The sequence below is a fragment of the Propithecus coquereli genome, unplaced genomic scaffold (assembly GCF_000956105.1).
Source record: "Propithecus coquereli isolate 6110/MARCELLA unplaced genomic scaffold, Pcoq_1.0 Scaffold112, whole genome shotgun sequence".
Classification (NCBI taxonomy): domain Eukaryota; kingdom Metazoa; phylum Chordata; class Mammalia; order Primates; family Indriidae; genus Propithecus; species Propithecus coquereli.
The window spans coordinates 3,458,782-3,462,484 of record NW_012135192.1 but is presented as its reverse complement, the minus strand read 5'-3'; positions in this window follow the sequence as shown (position 1 = coordinate 3,462,484).

Sequence of the window (3,703 nt, the reverse complement as noted above, 5' to 3'; positions counted from 1 at the left end):
AAGGGTATTATATCTCCTTTACTTTTCTTTCATTTAGTGATTTTTCATTCTCCTTGCATACACCTTATCACAATAAATCTCTTAGCACTGTGATTTTAGCAACGAACTTAAAAGTTTTTGCCCCACTTATCACCACAACCTCAAATAAGGAGGATGCTTAATCAAACCTATCTATGACTGGTTGAACAAACTGTGGTACATCCATATCATGGAATACTACTAAGCAATAAAAAGGAATAAAGTACTAGCTGGGTGGTGTTGCATACCTGTAGTCCCTGCTACTCAAGAAACTGAGGCAGGAGGGGTTGCTTGAGCCCAGGAGTTCAAGGCTGCAGTGTACTATGATAATGCCTGTGAACAGCCACTCCTGCCTGGGCAATACAGCAAGACCCCATATCTAATAAAAGAGTAAAAGGAAAAAGAAATAAACTATTGATACAAGGAACAACTTGAATGAATCTCAAGGGAATTCTGCTGCATAAAAAAAAGATCAATCCCCAAAAGTTATATACTGTTATATAATCTTTTTGAGTAAACATGTTTGGAATGACAAAATTATACAAACAGAGAACAGATTAGTAATGGCTGATGGAGATTGGAGGGAGAGGGGATAGGAGAGAGGTGGGTGAATGTGGTTGTAAGAGGGCAACAGATCTTTGCGCTGATGAAACTGTTCTGTATTTTAACTGTAGTGGTAGAATCTACATGTGAAAACACTGCATAGAACTAAATATAGTTGGCTCTCATTTTCCTTGGGCTCTGCATCTGGGGATGGAAAATATTCAAAAAAAATAAAAACACAAGTTTTAAAATGCAGTATAACAACTATTTATATGGCATTTACATTGTATAAGGTATTATAACTAATCTAGAGATGATTTAAAGTATGCAGGAGAGCCGGATGTGGTGACTTATGCCCAGCACTTTGGGAGGCTGAGGCGGGAGGATGGCTTGGGTCCAGGAATTCAAGGTTGCAGTGAGCTTTGATTATGCCACTGAGCTCCAGCCTGGGTGACAGAGTGAGACTCTTAAAAAAAAACAAAACAAAAAGAACACACCCAAAACAAAGTATACAGGAGGATGTGCATAACTCATATGCAAATACCACACCATTTTATGTAAGTGACTTGAGCATCTTGGATTTTGGTATACCTGGGGATCCTGAAACCAATCCCCAAGGATACCAAGGACAATCACACACACACACACACACACACACACACACACACAAATGAGTACAAGTAAAATTGGGGAAATGTAAAGACTGGTAGATAGGTAGATGGTATCAATGTTATAATAATGAACAACAGTTTTGCGAGGTTATTAGTGTTGGGGAAACTGAGTAAAGAGTGTAAGAGATCTCTATAAATTATTCCTTAAACTATGTGAATCTGCAGTTATCTCAAAATAAAAAGTTTGATTTTCTTAAAAAGTGATAACACTTGGGAAACTGGGTATTAGACGATATTAGGGAATGACAGTATAATGGTTATACAGGACAATGTCCTTATTCTTAGGAGATGCTTCTTGAAGTATTTAGGTATGAAGTTTTATGTCTGCAACTTACTTTTAATTGTTTCAGATATATATGGGGAGAGAGAAAGCAAATATGGCAAAATGTTAAATATTAAATTTAGGTAAAGAGTTTATGAGTGTTCCTTGTTCTCTCAACTTTTCAGTTTGATTTTTTTTCCAAAATAAAGGCAGGGATTAAAGATACATTGTTATCCTAAAACTATGTTATAGTCCTACCTACACACCAATTAGTCTTTTTAAAGGCTTAAGAATAAATAACTGTTCTCCTAAAACTATGCTATAGTTCTACCCACACTCTCATTAGTCTTAAAACAAAAATGCCAAAAAGGATTTCAGGGTAACTAAGAGTAATGTAGCATTGGATGTGACTTTCTAACGTGTTTTCTAACATGAATTCACTAAATCCGTAAGGCATATGGGTATTTTCGTAAAATTGTTAGTTCAACATGGATGATTCTCTCTTACTAGAAAAACTGGCCCCTAGAGTTGTTCTACTTTTGACACAAGTTAAATAAATTATAACTGCAAGAGAAAAACCTAACACCTCAAATTTTGTTATCAAGTTTGACAAACACAGTTAATTCTTTCATAAGGAAATGTTTGGGTGAAAGAGGCAACCCACACACTAAATGCCAAACAAGAAATATGCTACAATGTATTAATTATAGCACCAAGACCACAGGACATATTTTACAACTTAAACAGTCCCACAAATATAAATGCGCTTATGGTTTTTAAAAAATGCAAACTGCACACATTTGAAAAGTAGGGAATAAGTGGGTTTGAGCTAGCATCAACAAGATCCCTCTCAAAAGTTCTTATATTCTTTCTTTCTGCTAAGTTTTTGCAGCAGTGTTAATACACTTCAGTGCAAAAGAAAAGTCTACGTCTAGAACATCTCAACTGAAGGCTCTTAACTTTTCACTTCCTACCGAACCGCCCCCTCACAATGGGCCCCACCTCCTAAAGAGAGTGATGGGGTGGGGCTGTTTCCCGCTCCGAAACTAAGAAATAAAGGTCTCGTCCCCACTTAAGAAAGAAGGGAACAAGAGACGCAGAGGAGCTGCAGACTTACAAGGAGGTAGTCGTTTGGAAAGCTTCCTTTCCTCCACTGAACTCCCCCTTCCTTTCCTCCTCCCAGGTCATTCTGCGACGCGCGACCGGGCGGAGACAGGTGAATCCCAAGAGGGGAGGAAGAGGGAGGGACGGACGATGGAGGGAGAACGGCGCTTAGGCAATGAATGAGCCGTGCTGCATCCGCACCACCTGTTCCTTCCAAGGGTGCCAACCCGGCCTGCCGGGCAGGATTCCCACACCAACCGTGCCGCGACTACTGCCGGTGTTGGTCGCTTCACTGCTGAAGGCCGGGCCTCTTCTCCCTTAGCTTGGGGAGGATGAAAACCGGCATTCCAGAAGCCAGGAGGTCGGGGCCTAGCCCGGAACCAGGGCCTCAAGCGTGGAGACGGGAGGGGGAAGCCTCTGGTCCCTGGCGCGCGAGCCGAAGTGGGAACCATAGAGAGAGGACGAAGAAGTGCATTCGGCCTAAGACTACGAAGGCGGGGTCGGCTCGGTGCCCGCCCGGCCGAGGTTAAGGGTGACAGGCCCGGTTATTGGCTAAATGCTCCCTACTGCTTGCCCAGAGCCTCACGCTTACCAAGATCCGTTTGAAGAGCGCGTTCTCCTTGGGCGGGAGGCTCACGGCCGGCATCGTTCCGGCTCCTCCCGCTGCTCCCGCCACTACCCGGCTCGGTCAGTCTGTTTGTCCGACCGCCGCCGCTGCCGTTCCTTTGCTGCTTCAGCCTTGAATACAACGATCCGTCGCCACCACCGGGCCTTGGGTGTCGCCGCGTCTCCCTACCCGGACACCCCCTTCTCCTCGTTGTCTTTTTTCCCTTTCTCACTTAACGCTGCCGCCTCCTCCCCCCCCACCACGGGTCTCCGTCGGCGGTTCACGTGGTAACTGAACAGACGGACAGAGGCAGCCAAAATGGCGGACGCGGAGGGCTTTCCCACCCGGGTCACATCTCGTAGTACGCAGGCGCGATGACCTCCTCTCCCCACCTCCTCTGTCCTGGAGCTTGCCGGGAAACCTGGAGGCTGGCCCGCCTGCAGAGGCAGAGAGGGTCGGGTCAAGCCCCGCCCATCCTCTTAGTGCGTGCCTTCCAAG